Source organism: Gasterosteus aculeatus, chromosome 20 (assembly GCF_964276395.1).
Source record: "Gasterosteus aculeatus chromosome 20, fGasAcu3.hap1.1, whole genome shotgun sequence".
Lineage (NCBI taxonomy): Eukaryota > Metazoa > Chordata > Actinopteri > Perciformes > Gasterosteidae > Gasterosteus > Gasterosteus aculeatus.
The window spans coordinates 18,290,180-18,306,195 of NC_135707.1; the positions used below are offsets into that span (position 1 = coordinate 18,290,180).

The 16,016-nt window shown below is 48.4% G+C and overlaps 1 long non-coding RNA gene across 1 annotated transcript; it reads right to left on the minus strand.

Moving 5' to 3' along the window:
• Positions 1–9,523: 9,523 nt before the first annotated feature.
• Positions 9,524–12,350, minus strand: LOC144389798 (uncharacterized). Its single transcript, XR_013453944.1, has 2 exons — positions 12,170–12,350; positions 9,524–9,655 (listed from the first exon to the last, which is right to left on the minus strand). It is a non-coding gene; the product is annotated as an uncharacterized LOC144389798 (long non-coding RNA).
• Between the last annotated feature and the right edge of the window lie 3,666 nt (positions 12,351–16,016).

A 16,016-nucleotide genomic window follows, 5' to 3' on the forward strand; every position in this document is an offset into this window, starting at 1 on the left:
GCTTCCCGTGGGCCAGAGGAGAGGAGAGAAGGGAAACAAATAGGAAACACGGTATGTGCAACAGCGCGTTTAGCTTCGCTTTAAAATGTAACGGTGGAGAGATGAAGCCCTCTCCGATTCGATGCAGACATCCTCCCTGCCATCAGATCGGGACTTCTTCATATTGTCATTACATGCAGTTTTAATTATTGTCCCTTCCATGTGTCTGGGTAAAAAAAAAAGAAAGATAGTCCGCTATGTAGGGGGGGCTTTGATCTTCCTATATTATCAATGGGGGTTTGGGAACCACTAGCTTATGCTATGAACTTGAAAACACCCTATAAACCATAAAAACATTTTTTTGTGTGCAAAAGATTGTCCTAATTGCCCGTGTGTTAATTTATATGTCAATTCATATTTTAATTGTTTCATCTCATTCTGATCCTCAGGCAAAGACTGTATGTCAGACGTGGACGTACGGACATCTGAACCGCGGAGGAGTGGGTGAGGACCGCCCTAAAGCGTACCCTGCTTCATGGTCTATTTGACTCTAGATGGACCATCATTGACTAAATAAACATCATGCCGTGTTGAAGTAGACTTGAAACCAGAGATTGAGATCAAAAACTCATGTTTACAATGTTTACTGAGGGAATGAACCAAGAGAGAAGTAAAGTCCTTTCCTCATAGACTATCCTATCAGTACTGTGTGCAAAAAGTAGAGGCTGCTTGATGCTGTTGATCGGAATGTCCACCGGCGTCCATTTGTTTCTATCCCCTCCAGCCGACACGCAGTCCTCGCCTCATACTAAGCTGTCCCCTCCAGCCGACCGGATACCAGCAGGAGGGTCATCTGACCTTTCACCAACATCACAGCAGCTCCTGTGTCCACCACACTGCTGATAATCTCCCCTCCCGTTCATTTAGATCAAATCTACACATGCATGCAAGTGTCTGCGACGACCAACTGCACACAGGTGGTTGCAGGTCGTGAGCTTCCAGGTGGATCATTCCAGCCAGCTTGGTATTCTGACGAAAGGAGTCTGGACTCACTAATAGGATTCTGGGTTTTTCTTCTCTCAGAGACAACGTGAGCAATGGGGAGGTTAATCTGTATGTGTTTGAAGTCAGGTCTGCGCCTCATTGACTTTCTTCACCTTCCCTTGGCTCTGTCTCCATTGCGCGCGCACACACACACACACACACACACACACACACACACACACACACACACACACACACACACACACACATCGGTGCTTTGAACTGTGACTAAAGCTTTCTCTGCGTCTCTGTCTTTGATCCTTGTTAAAAGGTTAAGGTGACTGCAGGGATTGGGCAGAGCGGGGAGTGTGTGAAGTTTCACTAAAGTTTTCACCTCGGATGATGACGCACACAAAGGAGAAGGTGGTGTGACCCTCTGGCGTTCCCATCTAATGGAACTCCTCTGTTAGGTGGATGCGCGGCTCGGCGCCCAGAGGGAGGACATCACGCCACCGTCATGGACGCCGATCATCTCCTGGTCATGAACAGTCGTCTCATGGTGCTTCCCCGCTTCAGATGAGGCCCTAACAGCATCTCCACGAAGACTCGTAGGAAAGTGTGCCCCCCCCCCCCCACCCCTCCCCATGGTTCGAGCAAACTTCCGCTGCTTTGCTAAATGTCGAGAGAAGATGAAGCAGGTTTTCAGTTAGAATCTGACTGGGAGCTCAGGCTGTCGTTGTGATGTCGGCCATGGCACATGGCAGATGGAGACGGGTTTGGCATTAGCATAATTTCCCCACCGACCGTTTCCTCGCAAATCCCTGCGTGGGAACGAGAGAACACACAGATCCTGGAGCTCATTACACTGTGGCAGCGTACACCAGTGTGTGTACGTCTGTGCGAGAGTGACTTATTACGGCGATGCACTGCTCATCATTGTTATAGCGGTGCACATTAGGCAGGGGAGCCTTGTGCTTAACGAGACGAGGCTTTTCATCGAGCTTCAGCATCCCCTCGTCATGGCAACGCTCTGCTGATCCTTTTCACCTCTTCCCATTGTTTTATTTCTGCTGCCGCAGCCTCTCGGTCCGTCGGGTTCTCGCTGTTTCTTCCCCAACGTCATTGAGCCACCGCTTTTCCTCTCGTGTAATTCCTTTCTCTGCCCTTTTTTCCCGCAATCCATCCGGTCTGAGGCTTCTCCATCCCTCCCTACGTCGTACCCTGTGACCCGGAGGAGCCAGTACAGAGACATCAGCATAAATAACATATGAGGTGGTGTAGTATTACCACATACTCACACACACACCATTGGCCTCTCCACAGTCTTCCATCAGGAGCAGGGGAATACAATACAACGGTTCCCTGGGGAGGATGTTCATGTTTCCCTTAAAGGAGAAAAACAATTGAGAAGACAACGAATGAATTGAAAGAGAAATGTAGATGGTTATGAGTAGAACGTGCAGATAGTAAATACATCTGTATTACCTCTTTATGACACCTGGATATAAATGAGAACTCGCTAAAATATGTATAGGGAAATTAGCTGTCTGCGCATTAATATTTGAATAAATACCAGATTTACAATAGCTTTCTGTGAGGCCAGATGTGAGGCAGCCATGAATATTTCACCATAATGAACGCCCTGTTGGAGGAGAAAGGCCTGAACTGTGTGAATATTTTACGAAATGGATCTAAACTACTCTCTGAAAGATTGGATTACCTAACTCGAACATCACAATGTGCTTGATGTTTTGACCCGCGGAAAAGAGAGAAAAAAAGGGGAGACATCATTTTCATTCCAAATATGAAACATTGCTGTTGAAATAATGACGGTTTCCCTGCAGTTTCTCTGGTTTCCTCCCACAGTGGTGACAGACATGCTGCCTTAGTTAATGGATTGCTCTCAACGCCCTGTGATCAGTGCTTTGCTCAGGCCGACATGTCGTTGAGAGTCGGGACCCGTCGACAGCTTCTTTCACTTACATTTGAAAAAAGCCCCCATCATGTTTTGCAGAGGCCATAATGAGCGCTGCAAACATGTTTACCTCCGAACAGTAATTGGTTTCCATGAACATGTTTTCCCTGTATTTACTGTCCATTTATAATCTATCATAACATTGTAGCAATGGGACTGCATCTCCCCACGAGAAAACCTGTCTGTTTGAAACAAAAGGAATCCAGTTTGCTGCAGCGCAGTTTAGAAGTTGCATTTGTCTCATGGTGCAAAAAGTGTTCATCTGACTGAAAGCTAAGAAGACAGGGGAGAAGACAAATGCAGCACAGATGTGCAAAGCTAATTAGCAGGAAGCCCACATGGACTCAAACATGCATCTACTAATTACTGACTTAGCAGAGATAAATACCTCCACGTTCCAGGTAGCCTTTAAATAGCAGACCCTCAAACACAAAAGCACACGACAAGATGGCAACAAGGCAGCAAGGATGAAGTGACAGGACAGAAAAGTGTGAAGTATCTGGAGGAGCGACGGGGAGAGCGTGACAGGTGAGCAGGTGGTCAGGTGACGGGTGGGGAAAGGAGGGAAAGTCCTTTGGTGAGAGTGAAAAGGGCATGAATTGGGATTGGGGAATTCGGAGAATGCCGCGGTGAAACATGTACACGTCCAACATCTTAACCGATGCTTCAAAGCTGAAGCTGGTGGCACTTAATTCAGAGAGGCTGAACCTTTCGTTGCCTTCTGTGAGGCCAAGCACAAGGCTAGACCTGTTTATAACGAGCCCTACCAATCACTGCCCATTAGTATTACAATGCAGTCCTGTAAGTATGTGTAATGATATGGATGGTACAGCGAAGCAAAGTTAGAGATCATTTCTTTATCATGAACACCGAAATTTTGTCTTTACAAACTTCTTTTCCAAGGCCGAACTTTAAAGGATACAAAACAACGGTAGACCCATTCACATTAGGCCTTAACCGGACCATTTAATTGCCATCTCCTCATCACCTTATTGTATTGAACAGGTAAACTAGCCTATTAAAATACATAGTATTTTAATCAACCATCTTATTAAAAGACCATTAAGCTCTTCTCATTCTTTTCAGGAGGTTTTATATTAAAATAAAATGTTATAAGTACGCTACATTTATCAGAAACATACAAACATCTATGCGGTTTAAAGGTGTACTGGAGGTTTAATTGTTAAATTAAATTGTTTTTTCATCTTGAGCCCTGAACACATCCATGCCTGTTAACCTGCTTGATCCCATGACAGCTTGACCAATGAACTGGTACACATGAATGAATACAACACTTGCAGACCATAGTGTTTGGAATATTTCACTGCACTGACGGTGGAGCCGGCATAATTACCAGCTCCCTTGGCGGGGTTTAGCATTTTAAAGGAAACAATGAGGTCAGCTGACAGGCTGCACGCTAGAGACACAGGATCCTTGCAGGAGTTGGGAGCATCAGCTGTGCCGGCCTGTTTGGCAGCACCTCAGGCAACGATAGCCTCATGTCACCCACTGGTCCACTATTCACATGGAAGAGACAGGACGATGTCCATTATTCATACCAGGCCTGTGATCGCTTTCTATCAAAGTATCTTACAGCAGGAGCCAAGGAAAGTCAAGGTCAAGTCTTTAACCTGGAGTCCCAGTCAAGTCTCAAGTCTTTAACCTGTAATCCCAACCAAGTCTCAGGTCTTTAACCTGTAGTCCCAGTCAAGTCTCGGGGCTTTAACCCGGAGTCCCAGTCAAGTCTCAAGTCTTTAACCTGTAGTCCCAGTCAAGTCTCGGGTCTTTAACCTGTAGTCCCAGTCAAGTCTCGGGTCTTTAACCCAGAGTCCCAGTCAAGTCTCAGGTCTTTAACCCGGAGTCCCAGTCAAGTCTCGGGTCTTTAACCCGGAGTCCCAGTCAAGTCTCGGGTTTTTAACCTGGAGTCCCAGTCAAGTCTCAGGTCTTTAACTTGGAGTCCCAGTCAAGTCTCGGGTCTTTAACCCGGAGTCCCAGTCAAGTCTCAAGTCTTTAACTTGGAGTCCCAGTCAAGTCTCGGGTCTTTAACCCGGAGTCCCAGTCAAGTCTCAGGTCTTTAACTTGGAGTCCCAGTCAAGTCTCAGGTCTTTAACTTGGAGTCCCAGTCAAGTCTCGGGTCTTTAACCCGGAGTCCCAGTCAAGTCTCAGGTCTTTAACCCGGAGTCCCAGTCAAGTCTCGGGTCTTTAACCCGGAGTCCCAGTCAAGTCTCGGGTTTTTAACCTGGAGTCCCAGTCAAGTCTCAGGTCTTTAACTTGGAGTCCCAGTCAAGTCTCGGGTCTTTAACCCGGAGTCCCAGTCAAGTCTCAAGTCTTTAACTTGGAGTCCCAGTCAAGTCTCGGGTCTTTAACCCGGAGTCCCAGTCAAGTCTCAGGTCTTTAACTTGGAGTCCCAGTCAAGTCTCAGGTCTTTAACCCGGAGTCCCAGTCAAGTCTCAGGTCTTTAACTTGGAGTCCCAGTCAAGTCTCAGGTCTTTAACCCGGAGTCCCAGTCAAGTCTCAGGTCTTTAACTTGGAGTCCCAGTCAAGTCTCAGGTCTTTAACCTGGAGTCCCAGTCAAGTCTCGGGTCTTTAACTTGGAGTCCCAGTCAAGTCTCGGGTCTTTAACCTGGAGTCCCAGTCAAGTCTCGGGTCTTATATGTATTTATAAATAACACCACATGACTGCAGACTGCAGACTAGTGCTGACAAACACTGCGACACGCAAACGGCAATTAGCAGCCGCTTCATCTCCGGGGTCCAGGCTGTCTGCTGTCTGATGTGTCCTCCCCCGTCACATCGCTCACCTGACACCATCCGACACCATCTGACACCATCTGTCAGAGCGCTACAGAGAAAGCGAAGGAATTAATGTTGGAGTCGAAATCCAGCTGTTTCTGAGTGAATGCAGGCTGCATGAAAGAATAAGGCATGACGTATTGTATTTAAAAAAAAACGTTTTTTGAACCACAAATTCTTTTATAGCTGTAGCTGCTAATGTGGTGCACACGGTTCCTGGAGCCTCGTGGGTGGAGGCTGACTAATCCGGGACAGGAAACAACTGAGGTCTCCAAGTTTCTATCAAGCCAATGTTTGTTGTGCACCCAGCATGCATCTCCACTACAATTAAATACTTTACACTATTTTGTGCTTGGAAACTCCAACCTTGACATGCATGAAGAGAGTCATGGCTTCAGCTCATTGTCATAGCGCCACCTACTGACGACTATGGCCGTGCTCGGTACATACTGCCATCAAACACTGATTGTATCAAAAGTGTTGGTATAGTTTTCTGATCGAAACACGAGGAACAAAAAGTTATTACTCTAGTTTTCAAATCGCACATGGAGTTCTCTTTAGTAGTATATTGAATTGGTTTTGCTTCTTTTGGAGGCTGGACATAATGTTAAGTAATTTAATGCAACGTAGATTGTGTTATTGTTCAGTGAAATAAAACCACACTCACACTAATTCACATCAGGTGCACAGTCTCACCTTTTGGCTTTCTCTAAAAGTATTTTGTTTTGATTTTCCACATGGATATAAACAGTCTGCCATTTCTCCTGGATTCGTCCAGCTTTCAATAACAGCGACTGAGACTTTCAGAGTTTACTGCAGAAACAGTGGCTTTTGAGACTTGCTTGTTGCTTTTAATGTGACAGTTTGTCATACAAACAGGATTGTGTCTTCATTTTTCCATCTTTTTGTTGATTTTCACAGGCTTACATACTTATGGTTGTATATGGAGACTCAAAACATTCATAAGACGTGGAAGAAGGAGCTGGCTACTCTGCAGAAATACCTTCTCATGCAGTGTATGATGCTGACAGAAATACATGGCAGCGACAAGCAGTCCTGAGTCCTGCGAGTGCCCACAAATGTGATCACGAACAATCTTCCCCTTATAGATCACGACCTGTTCAATCAATTTGAGCCTATTTCGCTTCACAGATAGCGCCTGTTGTGAATTTCATTACCATGGTTTGTCATTTTCTGAGTGCGTTGCCAGCAAAAGAGTTTGAGAAACATGGTTTACAGCTAATGTCATTGCTAATGTCATCATGCTAACATCATGGAAGGCCCCCACTGAGAGAGCACCAGGTTTTGAAGATGGAATTGTGTCAGTTGATTCAAGCAAAACATGTGTCGACATCTCTGGACGAAGAGAATGTTGGCCTGGTTTTGTCTTTGCAGACCAGTGGAAGAAATGTTCCATGAATACGTTTCATATAAATGTGTATCCTGCTTAAAAAGATCACAATGTGAAGCGATTGATGAGGGTTAGGCAACAACATTACTTGGTAACGGTTTGAAAAAGGTTCATGATTGGTTTTACAAAGAATCATTGAATGACATGATCTGATATATTGTTTTGTCGGCACAAGCCTGCAAATAAAAACCAGCCACCCTGAGCAGCTTTCATGACATTATGTAACAAGTGTAAACTCAATGTGTACTTTTAGTTTCACATAGGACACGAACAGCCGTCTCCTGGGGCATGTTTTGTTTTACCAAATTCATTGTACAGAGTAACCTGTTTACTAGTAATCCTGCAAGCGATAATTATTTAAATGTGCACGTAAACACAAATCAACGTTTCCTTTGTATCCTGAACGCCAAAAAAAATCGTGGCGACAGGGCGTCACCATTGCTACGGTAACTGGATGAGGAGAGATCCTGTTCAAGCCTGTTCAACAAAACTTGTTAGCAAGTGTCACATCACAGAAGAGCCGTCGTATTCAAATTCAGGACTCAGCGCTCCGAATGTTGAGCTCAGAGCGTCTGAAAGGGAAACAGACAAGAGAAGAAAAGGGGAGCAGGAATCAGAAGAAAGAGCAGGACAGGCTCGAGGCGTTGACCTGTCTTGCATCCACTTCCCTAATATGGAGAGCAGCTTATTATCGGTGGCCCTCTGTCACCCGCTTTGAAAATATCATTATCAGCTGAAAATGTGTAAATAATTTTCAATCAGGGAGAGTCAACTTCATCTTTCACATGATTGTGCTAATAGTGTCATAGTGTAGACAAGCGAGTACAAGAACCAACGCATTTTTACATTAGATTTAAAAAGTCCCATTTTCTCGTGCCCTGATGATAGCGGGCTGATGGAGCCTGGCAATTGTAGTGGCACATTATGGATTTAAAATATTTTCATTCAAACATGCACCGTGTGCACTTTCAAGATAAAAATGTGTGTTGTGGCAGCACAACGCAGCAACCTCCGGTTCTACACAGCGAAACCGTGCGTCCTCTCTGCCGACTATCAGGGGGAGAAAAGGACTCTACTTCTCTCTTGACTTTGTCTCTGAGTAAACACTGTAAACATGAGTTTATGGCCTCAATCAGTGGCGGCTGGTGACAAACGTTGTAGCCATCCAATCATTTTCAGCATCCCAGCATGCACAAGAATTAAATATGCATTACTACTTTACTGTATATATATATACAGTATATATACTATATATACTCTTTTGCTGTCGGTTGTCATTTCAGCACGCACCAAAGACGACCCGCCACCACCCCGGAAGCCTCCAATCTACAGCAGAACCTGGCATATCAGGAGATTGAAGCATCTTATTCTCTACCACCACCACCAGTGTCTGGACTCCCAAAGGGGAGGGATATGCCTCATCTCGGCTGGGCATCCCGGGCCCTGGTCTATCCTGCAGCAGGGTGAGTCCAAGCCCCAAACAACATTGCAATATCAATATTATGCCTGTTAAAATAAAGAAGTGTTCAAATTTCAACAAGTCTCTCCGGATTGAAATATATATATATGCCGTAGCGTTGTGAACATAAACTATATATGGTATATGTTCACAACGCTGCGTCTGTCCCTCTCTCACACACACACATGCACAGTAAAGTGTGTTTTGAGCATGCTTGGGAGACGTATGATCACTAATGGAAGCAAGTGCAAACAGGAAGAAGGCTAATGTGTTTCCTCTGAGATGCTTCAGTTTAAATTGATGGTGACAGTGGAGCGCTCTTGGTTAAGCTAGAAGTGTGTACAATACACTAAATAAAAATGGAGCAGCTTCCCATAAACAGTTCTTCCATGGATTTACCACATTGCATGCGATGCCCTTCTCTGTGCATCAATGATGTGTTTGTATATTCCCAGAGGAGACAATGTCCCTCTCTCCGCGTCAACCCTCAGATGCATCCTTTCTAATTTGAACTATTTGGTGAACTTGAACCTGAATGTGTGTAGAAAGTCGTGCATAGGACTCATAAGACCGAGGTGGAAAATGTTTTGAATCGTTCCTGCTCTGAATTATGCTCAATGTTTCCGCCTAATGGATCTGGCTCCGGGCTCCTTGGCTTAATGGAAATAAAAAGCTCATGCTAAAATACCCTGATCCTCCTCTTCCTCCTCTTCCTCCTCCCTGGTGGCTCAGGGTTCTCATTTCATTTGGACACAAAACTTCCAAATGACACCGACTGGAGTGACTGGCCAACTTGACTTGTTTTTTAGCAGCTGAGTGAACAACGGACTTATTTGATGACAGCAAATGGTCTGTGTAGAAGATACTGCAGGAACATTACCGAACAGACCAACGTGGATTCAGAGAAACATCAGCCGAGGTTAAATTATTAAGTGTGGGGGCCCATGATGTTATTTCGCTACACCAGGCTTTTTTAAGGGTGTTATGTTGTACACCATTTATTTTCGTTTTAACTGCATTCTACTTTGTACATCTAAAGGTGAATAACATCAACCTGCTGTCACGGGATGAGGGTGGAAGGCAGGACTCAAACGCAGACTTGTTGAAAACAAAAAGACTTTAATAGTCCAAAGGCCAAAAAACACAGGAACCGGGGCAAAAGCACACAGGCGAGAAACTACGGCGATCCAAGACGAAAGACAGGACAAGGACATGCGTGGCAAAAGACAATGACGCGACAAGTGACACAAGAGACACATGGCTTAAATACACAAGGGAGGTGCAGGTGATTGGACACAGGTGGAAACTATTAGACGAACACAGGGGATGACGAGACAAGGCAGGAAGTGAAGTTACCCGGGGACACGAGTGGCAGAAAACTACAAAATAAGACAGGAAGTGAACCACACCGTGACAGTACCCCCCCCTTAAGGGCCGAATTCCAGACGGCCAACACTAGAGCGAACAAGGGGTGGGTGGGGAGGGAAACCAGAGACGTTGGTCGGACCACCCTGGAAACTCTGGCGGGCGGCCCGGCGGGCGGCCAGACGAGCGGGGAGCCTCTGGGGGTCGGCCCGGCGGGCGGTCACCAATCCGGCTCCGGAGCGGCGACTGCAAGGCACGGAACGTCTCTAGAATGGCAGACTCGGAGACACGGGAAACGTCCGGGTTAGTAGTCGTCGTCGGCAGCTCGGGGACACGGGAAACCTCCGTAGTGAGGTCCGGCTCGGGGACACGGGAAACCTCCGCAGTGAGGTCCGGCTCGGGGACACGGGAAACCTCCGCAGTGAGGTCCGGCTCGGGGACACGGGAAACCTCCGCAGTGAGGTCCGGCTCGGGGACACGGGAAACCTCCGCAGTGAGGTCCGGCTCGGGGACACGGGAAACCTCCGCAGTGAGGTCCGGCTCGGGGACACGGGAAACCTCCGCAGTGAGGTCCGGCTCGGGGACACGGGAAACCTCCGCAGTGAGGTCCGGCTCGGGGACACGGGAAACCTCCGCAGTCTGCTCCGGCTCGGGGACACGGAACACCTCCGCAGTCTGCTCCGGCTCGGGGACACGGAACACCTCCGCAGTCTGCTCCGGCTCGGGGACACGGAACACCTCCGCAGTCTGCTCCGGCTCGGGGACACGGAACACCTCCGCAGTCTGCTCCGGCTCGGGGACACGGAACACCTCCGCAGTCTGCTCCGGCTCGGGGACACGGAACACCTCCGCAGTCTGCTCCGGCTCGGGGACACGGAACACCTCCGCAGTCTGCTCCGGCTCGGGGACACGGAACACCTCCGCAGTCTGCTCCGGCTCGGGGACACGGAACACCTCCGCAGTCTGCTCCGGCTCGGGGACACGGGACACCTCCGCGGTCTGCTCCGGCTCGGGGACACGGGACACCTCCGCGGTCTGCTCCGGCTCGGGGACACGGAACAACTCCGTAGTCTGCGGCGGCTCAGCCCCCCCCATAACCCACCCCGTAGCCCCCCCCTCAAGGGCCGGATCCCAGACGGCCCTCAAATCACCAACGGGAGGGTGGGAGAGGACCATGGGATGGGAGGGAGGGAGCCTGAGTCTCGGAGCGGGGACTGGTCGGGTCGGGGGCATGGAGCGTGGGGCCGGTACTGGTCGGGTCGGGGGCATGGAGCGTGGGGCCGGAACTGGTCGGGTCGGGGGCATGGAGCGTGGGGCCGGAACTGGTCGGGTCGGGGGCATGGAGCGTGGGGCCGGAACTGGTCGGGTCGGGGGCATGGAGCGTGGGGCCGGAACTGGTCGGGTCGGGGGCATGGGTGAGAGTCGGGGCGGCCCAGCGGAAACGGGAGATCGCTGCGGCGGCCCAGCGGGAACGGGAGATCGCTGCGGCGGCCCAGCGGGAACGGGAGATCGCTGCGGCGGCCCAGCGGGAACGGGAGATTGCTGCGGCGGCCCAGCGGGAACGGGAGATCGCTGCGGCGGCCCAGCGGGAACGGGAGATCGCTGCGGCGGCCCAGCGGGAACGGGAGATTGCTGCGGCGGCCCAGCGGGAACGGGAGATCGCTTCTTCCGCTTGCTCCTCCTAGGGTTAAGGAGGTCTCGGAGCTCGAGGCAGGCGAGCTGATAGCTCCTGGGACCAAAAACACAGTCTGTTTTCCGCTGCCAGAAGGGACTCCTTACGTCCAGGTAGTCCGGACCGTAGTCTGGCAGCGGGTCTGCTGAGCCCTTTTTTGGTCGCGTCATTCTGTCACGGGATGAGGGTGGAAGGCAGGACTCAAACGCAGACTTGTTGAAAACAAAAAGACTTTAATAGTCCAAAGGCCAAAAAACACAGGAACCGGGGCAAAAGCACACAGGCGAGAAACTACGGCGATCCAAGACGAAAGACAGGACAAGGACATGCGTGGCAAAAGACAATGACGCGACAAGTGACACAAGAGACACATGGCTTAAATACACAAGGGAGGTGCAGGTGATTGGACACAGGTGGAAACTATTAGACGAACACAGGGGATGACGAGACAAGGCAGGAAGTGAAGTTACCCGGGGACACGAGTGGCAGAAAACTACAAAATAAGACAGGAAGTGAACCACACCGTGACACCTGCAGCATAGAGTCCATTTCATTGATAGCATTGGATGTAACCGGTAACATTGACGTTAATATTCCCAAACAATATATTCATCCTTCAATGAAGATTTATTGCACAATACACTATACAAAGCAGACATTCAGAGAAATCCAAAAGACATCAATGAAATAATGATTATTGTTACGCCCCAGTCTAGGGGTGCCTAAGGTGCAACATGAATAGGCCCCAATCTTCCCCGTCTCCCAAATAGCCACACACACTTTAAGTTTGTATAGGGGATATTTATTGAAAAAAAGCTCTAGGTTGAGAAAAACCCAGTATTTTGAGGCAAAGACAAACCACGGCTTCGCCGTTGCCCATCCCCAATATAACAAACAAACCAAAAAACGAACCTAGCTAGAAAATAAGACGCTGACCTACCAAAACAAAGGAGAAAAATAATGACATCAGTCTTACCTACCTAACTACTTTAAAACAGGAGAAAACCAACTCAAAAGAAAAACAGAATACTTATTCAGCTTCACGGTATGCTACAAGTGGCTGGTTGGAAGAGGAGGAGGACGAGGGTTGTGCTCTGCTGCTGTTCTCCCCTGCTCTGGTCTGCTCTGCCTCGGACGCCATCTTGGCTTCCATTATATGCCGGCTGCAGCCAATCACAGGACGGGTGGGAGACCGTCCACCAATCCGCGCCTGGTGGTGGCACATCCCTGTTTGAATAAAGAAACCAGAAAGACACCAAAAGAAACCCACAAACACGACACAGATGACCCCAGTCATAACACCCCCACACCCAAGAAGTAAACCTTCCCCTAAAAGGTTTACTTCCTATAAAGCTGAGCACCTGGATAAGGCGTCTGCGATTACGTTCTCCGTACCCTTTTTGTGGCGGATCTGCAGGTTAAAATCCTGCAGAAGGAGAGACCAGCGCATCAGCCGCTGGTTAGAGTTTTGCATGTGAGCCAGAAATACCAATGGGTTATGATCTGTGAATACCGAGACAGGCTGTGAACTAGACCCAAGGTAAACTTCGAAATATTGTAAGGCTAACAATAGCGAAAGAGCTTCCTTCTCAATGGTACTGTAATTAAGCTGGTGCTTATTAAACTTTTTTGAGAAGTAAGACACGGGGTGATCAATGGACTGACTGTCCTCCTGCAAGAGGACAGCCCCTGCGCCACACGCACTGGCGTCAACCTCTAACTTAAAGGGTCGCGTAAAACAGGGCGCTGCGAGAACTGGTGCATTGCACAGTAATGCCTTGGCCGACTCGAAGGCAGCTTGACAGGCGGGGGACCAAATAAACGATTTTAAAGGACTCACAAGTCCTGTGAGAGGAGCAACAACGTCCGAAAAGTTTCGACAAAAACCCCGATAATACCCACACATTCCAAGAAAACGGCGCAACGCTTTCTTGGACGGGGGGACCGGGAAATCAATAATCGCCTGCACTTTTTCAGCCAAAGGACGCACCTGCCCCTGACCTACCTGTTTACCTAAATAGGTAACAGTGGCCCTACCAAATTCACATTTTGCGAGGTTGAGGGTGAGTGAGGCCTCACGGAGACGACTGAAAATGAGGGACAATGTGTGGAGATGGTCGGCCCAGGTGGAGGAGTAAGCAACAACATCATCTAAGTAAGCTTCGCAATTTTCTACACCAGATAACACGATACGCATCAACCGTTGGAAAGTAGCGGGTGCATTACGCAGCCCGAATGGCATAACAGTGTACTGGAGGAAAGTATCGGGTGTGACAAAAGCTGAAATTTCTGAGGCCCGTGGCGTTAACGGTACTTGCCAGTAACCTTTTAACAGGTCCAGCTTTGTCACATATTTAGCGGAGCCTACACGATCTATGCAATCTTCCATTCTGGGGAGCGGAAATGAATCAGGTTTTGTGACTGAATTTACTTTTCGGTAATCGTTACAGAAACGAGGAGTGTGGTCGGGTTTCGGAACCAAGACACAGGGTGAGCTCCACGCACTGGTACTGGGAACAGCTAATCCATGCTCAACCAGATAGCTCACCTCCTCCTGCATCATAGCCCTTTTGGCCGGATTTACGCGATACGCATGTTGCTTAATGGGTTTGTGACCCTCCACGTCAATGTCATGGAACAGGACAGACGTTTGCCTAGGATGGTCAGAGAAAAGCAATAGGTTATTCTCTATCAAATCCCTAACATCTGCAAGAGCTGAGTCCGACAGATGGGCCAAAAAACCCTCCAAGTTACTCAGTACCTCTGAATTTCTCAAACGCGCGGCCGGCATCAAACCACTTTTCTCTGCCAACCCATCATCGGCTAGGTGGTACTGAGGAGGAGTAGCGGACACGGACATCACGGGTGCAGCAAGAGACAGCGGGGATTCACTCACTCTGGAAAAATAACGTTTCAACATGTTAATATGGCACACTCTAGATTTTCTTTTCCGATCTGGAGTTTGAACAACGTAGTCAGTGTCACTAATTTTCCTCTCCACCGTGTACGGACCCGAAAACCGAGCATGCAAACTGGATCCCGGCAACGGAAGAAGCACCAAAACCTTGTCACCTGGTTGGAAGACACGGAGGACAGACTTTTTGTCATAACGACTCTTCATTTTAGCTTGACTTTGTGACAAGTTGTCACGGGCTAACTGACACACATAATTGAGACGCTCACGAAAGGAACTGACATAATCTAGCAGCTTATGTTCAGTTTTTGGCGACTCTGCTAACCACTTTTCTTTAAGTAGCCGAAGGGGACCGCGGACAGTATGGCCAAAGACCAAATCACAAGGACTGAACCCCAAAGACTCCTGAGGAGTTTCACGCACGGCAAATAACAGGAGGGGGAGACCTTCATCCCACTCTCGGTTAGACTCAAGACAATATTTACGCAACATAGATTTTAGGGTTTGGTGGAACTTCTCAAGTGCACCTTGAGACTCCGGGTGGTAAGGACTTGAAGTTACATGTTTAACTTTTAGCTCTCTCATTACCTGTGCGAACAATTTCGACATGAAATTTGTGCCCTGGTCACTCTGGATAGTTTTAGGCAAGCCAAACGTTGAAAAGAATTTAGTGAGAGCTTTCACGACTGGTTTTGCTCTGAGAGTGCGCAGGGGAATAGCTTCAGGATACCTCGTCGCGGCGCACATCACCGTTAGAATATACTGATGTCCAGATTTAGTTCTGGGTAACGGCCCCACACAATCTATTAACACTCGTTCAAACGGCTCACCAACCACCGGGATCGGATGCAGAGGAGCCGGCGGAACAGGTTGGTTGGGCTTTCCCACAACTTGACATGTGTGACAGGTGCGGCAATACTTCGAAACGTCAGTTTTTAATCCAGGCCAAAAGAAATTGCGCAACACACGATGGTACGTCTTTTTAACACCCAGGTGGCCAGCTAAGCTGGAGTCATGTGCCAGACTCAAAATTTGCGCTCGGTAGTCAGTTGGCACAACCACTTGATTTACAGCGCACATCTCACTGGAGTCGGGACTCCACCGTCTCATCAGGACACCGTTGTCCAAAAAAAACCGAACTGGTTTGCCGTCTTCCTCGGCGGCTACAACAGAGGACAGACACGAAGTTAGAGACGGATCACTCATCTGGGCTTTAGTCAACATTTCTCGGGTCACATTTAAACTTAGGTCTGTGTCAGCAGGAAATAGATCAAACTCATTGATGCATTTTAATACATTTTCACACTCATCGGATGACACTGAACAGGAGGGCTCACCCTCAACTAGCGTAGCCATAAACGACTCAGACAAATCCACATTTTCACCCAATTTACGAGCCTGTGCACGCGTAATAGCGCACACAGGAAACAGATTTGGCACAGACACAGCAGAAGAGGCAAAGGG